Genomic DNA, 14580 nt, shown 5'->3' on the forward strand with positions numbered 1-14580 from the left:
TTGAAAGTTAGTTGTTTCTTCTCCCTCTGAAATGCCTTATCATCAGTAGTGAATATCCTGCATTTGTGAGTGTTGCCAGGTATCACACACACCAATTACGTGGAAGGGGTCCAGTTTTAGGACAGCTGTGACAATTTTAAGAGAAGAAACAAGGCCCTGGGGAAATCAGAGAGTTCAAAACATCTGAAAAGATCTGCTAGATAAATGATGAGGTTGGATTGGAAAAGGTCACTCTTGCGTTCTTAAAGCTCATCAACCCTTCAGGACAGAGCAGTTCGTATTGTCCTTCCTTTCAGGTAAGAAAGACTTTGCCAGGTACTCAAATGGTAAGAAATGCCAGGATTAAGTTATCTGTGCAAACTAACATCATTTTCCTTGTAAGACAGCTTCCCATTGCAGGACTGCTATTGATTTTTCCACAGGTTCCCTAGCTTATTGATTTGCCACTTGCATTACTATACATGCAGGCTCCTAAGTTCTTTGTGACTTCTGAAAATGTAACACGAGCTGTAAATCCCTGGGGTGCTCTTAAAAAAATCATCCATTTAAATCACCACTGAGCAGGTAAACTGCCAAAAATGAACAGCAGCAGCAGCAGGCAGCCCCACGGGCAGGGATATATGACAGGTAGGGAGCCAGAAGGCATTTCCTCACCCTCTTGGACTTCTCACCCTCCTCTGTACAACACCAGGGAGGTATTTCAGAGCCTGAGAGGGAGGACCAGAGCAACAACTCTTGGCTGTGCCCCAGGGTGGGAATAGGCCACGCTACAGTGGTGGGAGGTCTGGTCTTCAGTCCAGAAGCAGCCTGGTGATCACAGTTTGCACTGCTGGCAATTCCCATGAACCATGGGAGAAGCTGCAACACTGCACTGGTGACAGTCCAGCCATTTCTGTGGAGGTTCTTGCTTATGGGCACAAAGTTTGTTACTGTGAAGCTCTAGAGAGGTAGCACAAAGGTAAACACTTGTCCTCGTTCATCTGACTAGGAACACTCCAAGATTGTTTTTATCTGGATGTTGATGGTAAAGTGGACCCCTCCCCTACCCAGAGCAGGGCTGCAGTCTTTGCATTATTCACTGGAAATGGCATGTTTTCTCTGGAAAAGGCTCGTGGCTGGTGATTTACCCTTTGCCAGACCACCCCAGTTAAAGATTCCTGGCTTTCCAACAGTGGTGAATAGCATCCCTTCCCTGAGCTTTTGGGTGAAGCTGGATTCCCTCCAGAACCCTAATGCTCCACGTTCCTGCTGCACCCTTCCTTGCTTTCAGTGAGCTCCAGGCTGTCCTTCCTCCTGGCCTGATCAGCACCAGTCAGCTCAGACCCAAACAACAGCACAGCATTTTGACTGAAAAGACCTGAAAGATCAGTCAAACCTCCCATAGCTCCGACGTGTGGCAGTAAAGTGAAAACTGAGGTACAAGTTGGCAGCGCAGTATTAGTTGTAAAGCTCAGCCTCACTGAGCCTAACTGCTCTTCCAAGAGTTGTTCTTCCAATTGCAACTCTCTAGAAGATGCAAGCTATCCTCTTCTAAGCAGTGTCCTAAAATAAGAAGTGAATGTGTTTGTTTTTTTTTTTCATCAAAATGCTTCAAGATGTTCATTCCTCAAGCAAGTGGATTTGGATTTCTAGCAAAGTGTGATTGTGAGAGCCCTCCCTGTACAGACTTTTTTTTTCTTTTACTGTCTTCCAAGCTCCTTTGCCCTGCTACTTGGGTTGCAAAGGCAGGAAGGCTCCTGGATTTCCTGTCTTTACCCGATGGACATCACTTTAGCATCCAGCCAGAAGGCTTGGTCAGGATGAAAACAATATTGAATTTTGCAGGTCTCATTTATTTAAGAGAGTAAAACGTCTTTCTTTTCAAAGTGCTGCTCTTTAGCTTTCATTTCCTGTGCACAGAGTAGCTTTGTCTCGAGTACAATAATTAAGTTGTTGACCTTCCTTAGAGGTCAAACATAGCTTCCCCTTAGAGAAAGATAAAAACAAGCAATAATAGATACTTTGACTGGTTTAAGATACTTGGTCTGCCTATCTGTGATGTTGCTGTATTTTCTGCTGGATATTTTTCCCGAGATAACTCAGGGTGACATGCTGTTTATCCATTTATTTTGGTAGGTACACAGTATTTGCTGGAGTTGCCTTTCCCTCATCCTTTATGAGGGAAAAAAAATTCCATTGCAGCTACATCAAAGAGCATAAGGTAAGATGAGTATGGTCTAATGAGAATGTTTCATGGGATTTTAAAATGGCATTTTATTCTTTTTTACTGATTTTTTTTTTCTCTCATCATCTGAGATTTTTTTTAAAAAAGTCAAAAATAAGGATGGAAAAGCCCAGGCATCTTCAGGCATTATACAAGGCAAATGGCCATTCTTTTTTATATTGCTCATTTTTTTATATATGAAAACAAAGTTTTTGTAAAGAGTTTTTGTATGTAAACATTAACGTTCTCCTCCTTTTAAAATGATGTGTTTCTAATTTTTATGAGGTTTTTTTTAATTGTTGTTTACTTGTTTTTAAATATGACTGCTAGTTTGTATTAATGTGGCTAATAGTCTGATGTTATATTCCAAATAGTATAGGAGGTGATGTCAGCAATTCAGTTCTCAGTAGATGTGCCTGTGTGCGTAAGTGAGGCACTGGGATCATTTGATTAGTCTTAATAATTACTAGCAGCAAGTTTAACTTCTTTTATATAGAAATGAGAGATCTAGGGGAGTGGATTATGCTTTACAAACTGGGCAGGAAATAGAAATGCTCACAGGTGGAAGAAATGCATTAATTCCTGTGATAGGAGGCTTTATTGTTCATTCCTGCAAAGGGCAGTAAATGCTGGGATTGTGCAGCATGTGGGATGAAGGAAAAGCAAATATAGGCGTCCATCCCCACTACTGGAATAGGTTGGGGCAGCCTTAATACTTCAGAATTATTAAACTTTCTGTTCTAAACCCTCAAATTCCCTGTACCTTTCTTATTCCTTACTGAATCCTTCTTCAGACATTTAGAGTTCCTTTTCTGGTGCAGATAGAATTAAATCTGGAAGTGCAAGGATATATAGAGCCATAAAAAACCCCATTTATACTCTTGGAAGCAAGAGAACTAAATCCCATCACAGCTGAGACCGAGTGTTCCCTTCATCCCTTGCTGCCGTGGCACTTCATGGCTATCAATACATGAGCAATCCCTTCCTCATTCACCAAAACCCTGAAATTCATCCCACTGTGCCATCATGGTGAATTCAAGTTAAATATGCCTTAATGAAAGGGGGGGAGTGAGTGGAAAAAAGTCAGGCCTAAGCAAAGCATCTCTTTTGTTTCAGAAGCAAAAGAGCAATTCTGGTATCTAATTTTGGCCCCCCTGGGAAATGCCTCGGTACTTGAAGTGGTCAGCACCACGTAAAAACCTTGGTGAGAGCCTGGTATTCTCCACTGCCAGCAGTCATTCAGGCTTGTGTGGGCACCCCTCAAAACCCCTAAGTAGAAGCTATAGTTGCAGTTCTTGCAACCATTTTAGGACTTTGTAGGTAAATGTGGTCCGGCAGCAGCAAAAGGCAAGGGGGGAAAAAAAAATCTGTTTCTAATAAAGATTAAAAAATATTTTTGAATGACCCTCCTTGTTCCTTACTATTATATGGTATTAAAATATAAGAGCGCAGCCAAGGAGAATAGAAAACAAAGAGAAAAGCCTTTAAAAAAAAATTCCACATTTTTATATCCGTTCCCTACTAACCCACCACAGAATTCAAGGGTGGGGGATTCGAGGGCTGAAAGAATCTTCATATGGTGCCAAAAATTCCCCACAGATCACTCTGGTCCCTCAGCATTTGGCTATTTAAAGCAAACACATTGTGTTTTAGATGCTGGTTTAGATCCACTTTCCATATGAGGAGGTGGGATGTAATTAATTAGCTGTTCTTTTGATTTCTAAGTATCACATGTACACTTCAGAAGGGCGTGTACTTTTGACAGAGGCTAGAAAAAGGAAATAAACTACAAGTTGCACCACTTGAGTCTTCTGGGTACAAATGATGGATCAGCAGGGGATTATCATGTGTATTTTATTGCTACCAATGCTGATTGAGTCACACGAGTGTTAATACAAGCCTAGGGAAAAAAAAAAAAGAATCTGGATGAAATCACAGTAACAGAGTTTAAAGTGTTTATTTTAGACATAATTGCACTGTTTTTGCATAATATCTTTGATCTGTAAGTTGAAAAGGGGCAAAGCTAGTAGTCCACAGTAGAAGTAACCAAAGATAAACTCCTCTGTAGAGTTTAAGAAAATCAAGCCCATAGTCAGAGATACACACGTGGGCATACAGAGCAGGGAGGTGAAACTTGGGCTTCAGCGTGCCAAAAACTACAGTTCATTGCCATTTCACCCAGTGAAGTCCCTTTGGTGGATTTTATAGTGACTGCATTGGTTTTAACCTTTATGATGTGGATCATCTGCCAGAGGAAATCCAGTGCAGTTGTGAAAAATGAGGGAAAAATCTTTACACCTCCCAGCCAGCATGACAAAAATAACAATACAGCTGCAAAACTGGAGCGGCCAGCTAAGTCCTGCAGGCCCTTCATCAGCACAGAGCTCCAGCTGCCCTTACTCCATGACCTAGTTGGCCACAGGTATAGTTCTGGAGACCCCTTGGAGGGTCACCTCCAGACTGGGCACCAAATTCATCTTCACATCAGCAATTTGGTGCCTCTTTCAGCTTCACAAAAACAAATGCCTCTGCCTTGCAGAAGCAGCCAAGTCCTGTGTGTCTGCTCTCTTACCAGGGTTGAATATGCTCATCAACCTTCAGACCCAGGGAGCTGCAGCACCCGAGCAACTGTCCAGTGACCTTTTGGGTCAGGGGATGAACCAGAATAAACAAGCTCCATAGGCCCATTTATCTCTCCCTTTTATTTTTTTCTCCCCCTTTTTTTTTTCTATTTTATTTTGTTTTCTAAAGCTGAGGAGCACCTCCTGACTGAAATGCTTGCAGACTGAGGACATAATGATACACTTCAATTGCACCAGTCCTTTGTCATCTTTATCTCCACCCAGAGGAGAGAGGAGGTTTGTAGAGGAGCTGTTGCCTCTCTGTAAGATCTGCTGAGGTAGCTGGGAAAACAGATTAGATCTCTCTTGCACAAGTCCTTTCTCTTGGAAGAGCCCTCTTCCACTGGAAGGCTAAATGTGTTCAGGGCATTCAGCAAGTCCCTCCCTGTATATTTGGGGAAAGTGAACATCATTGCATGACTGTTCCATTCTTTACTTTTTTTTTTCCTTGTGTGCAGTTTTCCAAAGTGATGCCTGGAGGGTTTCATGCAGGCTGACTCTCCCCAGGCCCTCTCTGTAAGAGCAGAGGAAAGGGCAGGTTCCTTTGTGGGGCGTTTCAGAGCCAGAGCCCACCACAGCTGCACCAGAATGCTCTTGTGAATAATTCCCCTCTTGCTGAGCTCTGGGGGGTGGGCCGTGGCTGCTGTAGGCTAAGAAAGTCCCATTTGGATCCTCCCATCACTCCACTGTCCCGTGCACTGTTGGTCTGTGAACGCGTGTTAGTGCAAAAAATGAACCCCCCTTTTATGACAAACGTTTCAAAAACAAAGCCGTAAAATTCTCAGCTGGGTTATTAACTTGAAATGAATTGTTTAGGTTGTTTCCTTCCACACACCCCACCCCCGTTAACTTATTCTTGAGGGGAATGTATTTATGGAGCCATGTGCTTCTCACATGGCTGAGGCTAAAAATAACTTCAGAAACTCATTCCAGCTAAAACTTAATTTAAAATCCAGTTTGTCAGCCTGACACAGACTACAACTGGTCTCTTAGCCTGGTTTCTTTATTTGCAACCGGAGCCTTGATCAGACTTTTGAGTGTTGATTATTTCTGGATTTCCTATACTCTACCTCTATTTTATAATATATAAACAAACACATTCCTGGGCCTAAGGAAAACCCTCAAATTATGTGCAAAATTTATTTTCTCTGTATGGCCTGGACTTCCACTTGGACAATAGGCAAACTTAGTTTTTCTCATAAATACACATGTACACTGTGAAGACAGGCAGAATCAGCCAAGGTTTCTTGTTCAGTTTGGATTTCTGGGGGGAGAGAGAGGCTTATCAAACATTGCAAGTATATTGTCTAAGTGCTGAACTGGTTTTGCCGGGTTCTTTTTTGTCAGTGATCAGCAAATCAGATGCTTCAAAATGTCTGAGCCCTCATGGGTCAAATCCTCCTTCCATTTAATTCAACATGAGTTTTGTCACTCATTTTAAAGCAGGGGCTGTGGCCCATAGTAAACAATTATGCAATTCCTGGATGAAAGGGATGTTTTCTCCTTGCCCTAGATAATTAAGTCCAATGGAGAATCTTTCCATTCCCATCACTAGTTGTTTTTTTTTAATTGGTCTTGAGATGACTGTGTCCTGAGCTCTGAGGACTGAAATCCTTTGGAAAGGAAACTTTGAGGGGGCACTTTATGAATCTGTGGGGCAGCAACAGGCAGTTGAGAAATGCAGAAGCAGTGTCAGTAGGTTCAGGAACTGCACAAGGAAAAAAAAATGCAGGAGTCCACATTAAAAACTAGATGGAACACCACTGATTTTGCTAATATTATACTATCTGGGGAAGAGATTTTGGTCTTGTAAAAATGCTTAGATTTACAGAGAAATTCTTTGTTCTTCTGGTTTCAGCACTTTTCTGGCTGAATCCCACTCCTCATTTCGACAGTGCTAGATATTATTTATTAAAAAGCGTGGTACTTTTTGCTTTCAGAAGTGATGTCAATTAAAGATGCTGCATTCTTTCTGCCCAATAGGATGGAAGAGTTCATTTCCCTTTGTGCAAACCAGTTGCTATTTTACTAGACCTTATTCTGTCCACTTGCATATCTGCTCCCTTCCTTCCTTCTGGTCTGCCTAGGCCCCTTCTCACACAGGAAAGTTCCCTTGGCCCCACTTGTCCTGTGGATTTTATCTCTTTGTTTATAGTTTTGATATAGAGGTATCACTTAAGATACTAACTGAAATGACAGGAAGATTATATTTTCAGCATTATTTGCTCCCCATCCTTCACAGCTGTTTCTCCTGAGCTCTTCCCAGCTCTGTCATGAACTGCTGATCATTCATCCTGCCACCCAGGTTAGGAGGTTTCCCTGAGCATCAAGCAATGCGTGGGAATATTTTTGCAACATCATTTCTGCTACATTTTTCTACTCAGACGTCCTTCGTTGTTGCACTGTCTGTTTGGAATGGAGTTTGTTCTGATTTTCATTCAGCTCTGTTTAGCTTTATCGGTTTTGTGTTACCTGCTAAATGTAGCAATCGCTTCTCAGGGATAGATAGATAGATAGATAGATAGATAGATAGATAGATAGATAGATAGATAGATAGATAGATAGATAGATAGATAGATGTGTAAATGAATTAATTGTTCTACTTTTTCAATATTTACTGTTTAAATAATTGTCAGTCAGTGGCAGAATTTTGCCCTTTCAACCGTGATTGCTCAGTTCGTTCATTCCTGCAGATTGGAACACATTTTATGTTTGCATCATCCCTACCTGCAGAGAGGGGGCAGTTACACCCCAGTATTTAAGTATGTTATACCAGTTTCAAATTAGAAGAGTTAACCTGACTGCAAAACCCGTGTGTCCTTTAGCCTCGAAGAACTGTCAGGAGTTAAAAGGGCAGAAATCGGATTTCAGGCATCTCGGTAAATGCATGCTAAAACCTAGCATTTAACAAAAAATTATTTCTTAATGGCATTTTAACGCTGTTGGAAGGGGCTACAAAAGGCAGGAAATTCAGAGTTAGCGCTTCCCTGTGCACCATCACCTTCTTCTCATGCTCGTGTTGGAGCTGCTGCTCTGTGACACACCAGTTATTATGGCTTTGGCTGCTCCTCCGTTGTCTGCACAGTCCGGTTTCTGCAGCCTCCTCTGACCGTGGTGGCCTCCAAAGTCTGCGTGCTCTGCAGCACCAAGTGCCACCATGGGTGAGACTCCAAAACGCAGCTTTGAGGCCGGAGTGTTCAGGGCTGAGGAGCTGGGAGTTCAAATCTGCAGGTGCTGGGGTTTGCCTTTTTTTCTTTTCCTTTGGGCAGACAGGGCAAACACAACCCCTGCACACACACCGTTAAGTATATTGGTGATTTGGAGTTTTTGCTTCGGCATCTCGTTATGTCCTTTAATGAAACTACTGGCAAAGAAGTAGTCGTGTTTTTTGTGTTGGGTTTGAATTTCTGAAAAGCATAATTTCAGCAATTTTTCTCTGTTCTTGCCCATGCACACGCAAATTGCTTTAGACAGGAAGAAATTGCTTTAGACAGGAAGAATTTTCTAAATTGAGTTAGACTTGAATCAAATAATTGAAAACCTATTTCTAAAACGTACTGTGGTGCTTTGCATTCTTAAAAAAAAATTCCTCTATTCCCAATTGTTTTTCAGTAAACTCTCGTCGGTCTGTTTAAAGTTCTGCAAGTGTGAATATTCATATTTCAAACATCTGGCTTGCAAATCGAGCATTTCAGAAGTACTATATCCCCGTTTACTACAGAATTGTCAGTAAAATTTTAGCAACAACCAACTGGTTCCCTCGCCAAGGGGCCGGTTCTGCATTATTCACACAAATAGGCTTCTTTTTTTTTTTTTTTTTTTTTTCCATTGACTGGAATAGGAGCAGAATCCATCCTGAAATAGTGGCCCCCCTGGTTTAATCCATGACAAGGGACAAACAAATAGATCCTTTGAAATGAGTTTCATCTTTTGTGTCCCATTTGTTGTCTGAAGCAGGTGTCAATTGGATCTTTTCCTGTCTCTCTGTGGTTGAAAAGCAACATGTTGTAGTTAAACCCACTTGTAAATTGTTGTATTTTACAGAAAAACTCCCCCGGGGATCTACGAAAAAGCTACTTGAGGTTAAGTACCAGGAGTCAAAAAAGGGTTAATTTGCTTCCCCACACACACACGCACCCCCTTCTCTCTATTTCTCATTCTGTTTCAAGTTGTTTCTTGTTTAAAAAAATATCTCTACTGTCTCCATATACAGTAAAAAGACTTCTTCATACACGGTGTCTGATCCTGCCTCCACTGAAGTTCATTTATTTGTAAATCATGGAAAAGAATTTCCTTTTATAGCGGGCCCAGCCACAAAGTTCCTATTTTCTTGAGCCAACAATCTTATCAACCACCTGCTTTGTGGATCGAGGGCTAGAAACTGCCTCTGAGTTTTTAATCTTGTGAAAAGGTGACTCTGGAACTAAGACTGCAAGGGGCTGGCCTGACTGCCCTGCCAGCTGGTCAGACTGGTTGGCTTTCCAGAAGAAAAACCACCGCCAGCAGCTTCAATGGCAACAATAAGCCCACACATCGCACATTTTGAAAGAATGACATTATGTGTAAGAAAATGCACTGGAAATGTATAAACTGTTACGTGATATAACTACATAAAATGAACGATGTTATTTAACAGGGCTTGATCAGATGGGGCTGTGCTGTTTACAGTGAGTGCACCAGTCTTTCTAAAGCCTGCCGGCAGGATTTGTGTAGGGTGGCACCTCCTCCCGAGGCCAATTCTTACTGCGCGAAGATGTTACCAATAAGGAGGGAAGAAAACTCCTAGTTGTTCATTAGCAGCAAATAACTGTCTCAGGCAGCAAGGTGGAGCTCCAGGTATTGCTTTTCCCCAGCCGTTTTGTTTCACGCTTGCTGTTGTCTTCCGGGTACCAGAGGAGCGAAAATCTTGCGCAGCCAGGTCAGCTGCCGTGAGTGAACAAGTGCTTTGATCTCTAGTGATGTCCTCAGTCGCAGGTACCCTGGTGCTGCACCTTCAATCCGACCTCTGCCTGTCCCCACCCTCTCCCCCGAGTGCTGTAACGCCACCACAGCCGTGCAGAGAGGAGCCTCCAGCCAGCCCAGGCGTGTGTCTGCAGCACTTTGTCCAAAAGTTCTGCTTCTGGCAGGACCAGAAGGGATGTTTGTGTGATTTCCCCAGTGCCTGGTGGGTGTCTGTGCTCTCTGCCCGCTATTTACTGGCACACTCCAGGTGTCAAAGGCTCTCTGAGCACCTTTCTGAAGCTTCTCTCTGCGCCCTGATCACCTCACCCGGATCCACTCAGACTTTTACATCCCACCGTGGACAGTAGGTGAAGCTGTTGCTATCCAAACTGCGCCTGAGAGCACCAGCAGTGTGCACATTTGTTTGCCAGACAGCAGGCTTGAACTGGGGTAGCAGAGAGTGATTTTCTCAGAATTGAATACTTTAGATGAGAGGCCCCGGAATCTCTGTTTTCTTTCTCTGTTGCCTTATTTGACGTAATGTCACCCTCCTTTAAAGGCGCATTTCAAGTTATTCCTGTCCTCGGCTGGCTGGGGCATTCCCCAGGGAGTCCCTCATTGTTTGCTATCGCAGGCAAAAAATGCCGCACTACGGGAGGGACAAAAACCAGCCTGGTGGAAGAAGCATCTAATCCAAATGGCCATCCTTAGTCCAGGAGAAATTAATTTAGATCTCAGCAGCTTAAAAACAAACAACAGAAAAATTAAACGTTAAGGGACACGTGCTAATCTAAATGATTTCTTTACCTGCAGTAGTAACTGTTCTCACTGTTTCCTTACAGCCAAATGGCCGTGTAACAGAAATGCCTTTGCTGAGCTCCTTGTCACCATCCCTACAGAACAAAGATTTCCTTCCCCCAAAGAGCTTTTTTCCTGCATCTCAGAAAACATAGATGTTTTAAACGACCTGTTGCCCATCATTCAGATGTCTCCTGCAGGGAATGCAGCGTTTGTCATCAGGCTCAGATTTGGGGAGAGAGAAAGAGGCAAATGGCAGGGGAAAAAAGCTGCCCTGGCTCTTCATGTTTCTGCCACCTTTGTTGAACAAAGTCCTTCTTTAACGACAGGACTGTGGCATTTTTCCACTTGCGTCAGTTTGTGGTGTGCAGTGTTTATCTGGAAACATTTGCTTTATAGAAGGGGATGTTTATCATTAATACTATTTGGTTACTAAAGCACTGGCTCAAAACTGAGCTGAGAAACCTCAGCGTAAATTCAGCACTTGAGCATGAGAGGCATTAGAATATGCAGGTTTCAAAACGCGACGTTTCATTGATGTGGCATCATTTTGACCTGACAAAGCACTACACAAAGATATTAGGAAATACAAAGTGTCAACTATCAAGCAGAGGAACCGACTGAGTAAACCCAACAAAATCCCCAAATCCCCTGTCCAGGAGGCCTAACTAGACTAGGCAGATCCTTGCCTATGTCAGTGCAGCAACACAGTAGCAGGAGTTCTTGTCACCTTGCACAGGCTGTGCTACAGCTGTGTTAAATCACCTAAGTGAATTCAGGTGACATCATCTGAAGCCACCAATAAATGAGATCTATTTTCTTCACCTGTGGGCATGAGGGCTTCCCAGCAACTCTTCTTTTAGGAGGCAGCCCTTCGTCTCACCCACTGTCATAGCACGTGCTATGAAATCCTCCTTTCCCTTTCCTGCTGCAGAGCTGTCCTTCAGCCTCAGCTGGCTTTCTGGATCTTTACTACTATTACTATTATTTTTTTTATATTTATTTATTTATTTGTTTGTTTGTCTATTTAAGTTTCTGATCTTCAGAGTTACAAAACGAGTCTTGAAAAAAAGCCAGTTGCAAGTCAGTAATGTGATGTTTTCCCTGGGGAAGTGAAGGGTTGGAAACCATAGGTGTGGAAGGTGTGAATTGCTCTGTTTGTCTATTTTTTTTTTTAACTATCAGAAAGGCTGGCTGCTCCTCTGCCACACATAGGACAAGACCTGTCAGAAGTGATCAGGCAACTCAAACCTCAGTCGCACAACCCCTCAGGATGATATGTAACTTCTTCAGCCATCAGCTGGGCCAGGATCACCTCCTCATTCTGCTCTTGGCTCCCACCAGAGTGTTCCTGTAAAGCTCCTTCCCTTCAGTACCCACTGCCTGTGTGGGTGCGCACAAGGTGAGCTGCCACGTTATTTATTATATGTAATTTCAATTAATTGACAAATTTGGCTGAGTCGGTTCAGCGGATGAGCCAATTTAATGGCTCGCTGCTGCCGAAACAGGGGGCTGCCTCCCTGCTCTGGGTCAGGGGGCCAGTTCTGCCACATGCCTGGCACCGCCACCAGAAAACCACCGGGAAAGCCTCAGCTGATGTGCTGTGACTCACTGAACAAGGTGACTCAATCAGGGAACTGAACCTTTGCTCTGGAACACTTGGGTCCACTGTGCCAGTTCAGCCACTTCTGCAGTGCTAAAACTGTGTTGGGAGGGAAGGGGGTTGCTGGTTTCGCTGCATTTCTCTAAAGAGAAAAAAACTGCCTTGTGGCAAGCTCTTGTGAAAGTCAGCGGAATTCAGGCTCTTTGGGCACTTTGGAAAAGCCTTGCCTGGCATGCTGATTCCCACAGTCCCCTACTGCCACATCTTGGCAAACGCTATGCTGCAGTCGCACATCATCAGGACAAAAATGTGCAGCATATTGGAAAGTGAAAATGTGGCAGAGTGTAAAATAAATAGAATTTGGTATTTAAAAAAAAAACCCAACACCTAACAGTTGGGAAACTGGGCTGGACTGTTTTCTCCATTTCTATATCCCATAATTCAGACTCATTATACATTTCCCCTTTTGCTGCAAGTTTTAATAAAGTGGCCGGTGAATTTTCAGCCTGTCACACGAGGCACCACAGCATTCAGAAATCTTGACCCCAGCTGGTGGCAAAATGTGTAGATGGGAAGGAAAGCACTAGAAGAAGCAGGAAAATGGAGAACTCGAAGCTAATCAGTTCTTTTAAAAAGAGGGTGACTACTATTCAAGTTGTAATTTATTGAGATAAAGGAACCATGAGTCACAGAAAGACTTAGGTTGCCTGCAGGGGAATGTTATTCTTTTTTTTTTTTTTCCCTTTTTTTTTTTTTTAAGAGAAGACCCTTGTGTGTGCATTTGCAGCTTACAGCTAAGAGGTTGGAGCTAGAAGCTAATCAGCCATTCTGTCTCCTATCTGCTGATCTGCTGGCGTTGGGGGAAGGGGAATGTGGGCAAACAGGCATTAAATTCCACCGGCAGGCGACGGGAAGGTATTCCTCGATAAGCAGCATCCAAGATGATGAGCCGTAAAGCAAAGCCCCTGTGAGGAAGCAGGGGAAGTGGCAGGGAAAGCTTTAGCCATCTGTCTCAACCCAGCCTTGCTCAATGCTTGCCAGAGCAGAGGTCACCACCAACAATAATAACCCTCAAGAAGCCAGACGTATGCTTTCCATTCACCAATAATCTACAAAGCGTCTTAGGGTGAAATCCTGGCTCCTCTGAAGTCATTGGGAGCTTTGCCAACGACTTCAGTGGAGCCAGGTTTTCATCCCTGATAATTTTAAAGCAACCCCCAGGCTTAAAGATGAAACAACGGCATCCTGGGAGTGGGCGCAGGCTGAGAAGGGCAGATGGGGCTCTACCAGCAATACTGCTCTGAAAAGCTGTCAGATCTTACAGACAGGATGCCTCCACAGTCCTGGAGCAATGCCAGGATGGGCAGGAAAGGGGTACAGTGGACAAGGAGGTAAGCACCTTTTAACTGTTGGGACAAATGGAGCATGGGACCCAGGTAATACCCTGACGTAAAACCCAGCGGTGCGCCCACCTCTGTGTCCTCCTCACTTCTGAGATAAAGCATATAAAGTGAGTTAGGTTGGTTTATATTATATCATACTGATTTTTTTTTTCTCTCCTTATCCAGCTATTCCCACGCTGGCCTGGAAGGTTGTCACCTGGTGGCACTCATCCAAAGTGAGGATTTTTCACACTTGACCAGGTACAATCGACCTACTGTTCATTTCAGTCACCAGGACCACCCAGCCTCTGTAATGTGCTGTGTCTCAGTTAGGCAGTATTCTGTTTTTTCAGGACTCCTAACACCAAGTGTAGGTGCCTGCACTAGTGGTGCAGAGGGGCTGGCCATTGGCAGTGTGGTGGACAGCACGTGGGGTGTTCAGACACGATGGCCGTGGCAGGAGACAGGAGCACCACCAGCAGGACATCACAGATTCAGCCCTGGACACAGTTTCTTGGCCTGGAACACTGAAGGTGGCATAGTGGCCGTGGACAACTGTTGGGCATTTTTGTTAACAGGCTGGTGGAGGGGAGACTATGGGGCCTTTCATCTGGCAGTGTCATGACTGGAGCCAACAGACCGCTGAAACATCTCCCCGTGAGAGAGTCCTCCCCACGTGGTGGAGGCTTCAACATGGACAACCACAACCCCCCGTGGAAGCTGTGCATTGAGAATTTGGGATGCTTGGGGAGAGGCAGGACATCAGGTGAGCTACCACAGCTTACTGACTCCTCTCACATCAGCTGAGCTATGCTACCTGACCGTGTACCACACTCATCATGTCACAAGTGCTGCATAAAGATGTGTGAATTTAACTCTCTAAGGGCTCAGTTCATGGCACTGGTGAGGAACTGGGAGCGCACAGGAGCTGAGTCTGCCTTTATCACCAGAGGGAAGAGAAGTGGAAGGTAAAAGCTGGAGGTGGAGGGGTGAGGTTTGAGCTGTGAACCTTCACAGGGAAGGAGCTATCAA

The 14580-nt window shown here is 43.9% G+C and overlaps 1 protein-coding gene across 1 annotated transcript in view; it reads left to right on the forward strand.

The window, feature by feature from the left end:
* The window catches only part of SPTLC3 (serine palmitoyltransferase long chain base subunit 3), a 126143-nt gene extending 111876 nt beyond the window's left edge, over positions 1 to 14267 (forward strand). The window contains exons 17-18 of the transcript XR_003571202.1: positions 13735 to 13809; positions 13902 to 14267. The gene's annotated coding sequence lies outside the window, so the exon portion shown is untranslated. The remainder of the gene's footprint in view (positions 1 to 13734; positions 13810 to 13901) is intronic.
* The last annotated feature ends 313 nt before the right edge of the window (positions 14268 to 14580 follow it).

The sequence above is a fragment of the Empidonax traillii genome, unplaced genomic scaffold, assembly GCF_003031625.1.
Source record: "Empidonax traillii isolate 1590-97213 ecotype Southwest subspecies unplaced genomic scaffold, ASM303162v1 scaffold128:size1411021, whole genome shotgun sequence".
Lineage (NCBI taxonomy): Eukaryota > Metazoa > Chordata > Aves > Passeriformes > Tyrannidae > Empidonax > Empidonax traillii.